The sequence below is a fragment of the Bison bison genome, unplaced genomic scaffold (genome assembly GCF_000754665.1).
Source record: "Bison bison bison isolate TAMUID 2011002044 unplaced genomic scaffold, Bison_UMD1.0 scf7180017845962, whole genome shotgun sequence".
Lineage (NCBI taxonomy): Eukaryota > Metazoa > Chordata > Mammalia > Artiodactyla > Bovidae > Bison > Bison bison.
The window spans coordinates 5384-5801 of NW_011476535.1; positions in this window are offsets into that span (position 1 = coordinate 5384).

The window sequence follows — 418 nt, forward strand, 5'->3', positions numbered from 1 at the left end:
TTGTCGGCAGACGCTTTACAGTGGTGGAAGCAGCTGCCCAAATGGGCTGGCTCAGTTGGGAACTTGGGTCCAGTTGAGGGAACTGACCCACCTGAAAAGACTTACCTGAGCTGAGGAACAAGGGAGGGTTGTGGGGAGTTCTGTGGAAGGGCGGACCAGCTCCTCAGACAGTCTGGTCCACCAGGGCTCTTCAGAGAAAGGAGACCCAATTGTCTATAAGGGGCTTTGTTGTTGTTCAGTCACCCAGTTGTTTCTGACTCTTTGCGACCCCATGGACTGCAACACACCAGGCCTCCCTGTCTTCCACTGTCTCCCAGAGTTGGCTCAAACTCATGTCCATCGAGTCGGTGATGCCATCCAGCCATCTCATCCTCTGTCATCCCCTTCTCCTCCTGCCCTCAATCTTTCCCAGCATTAG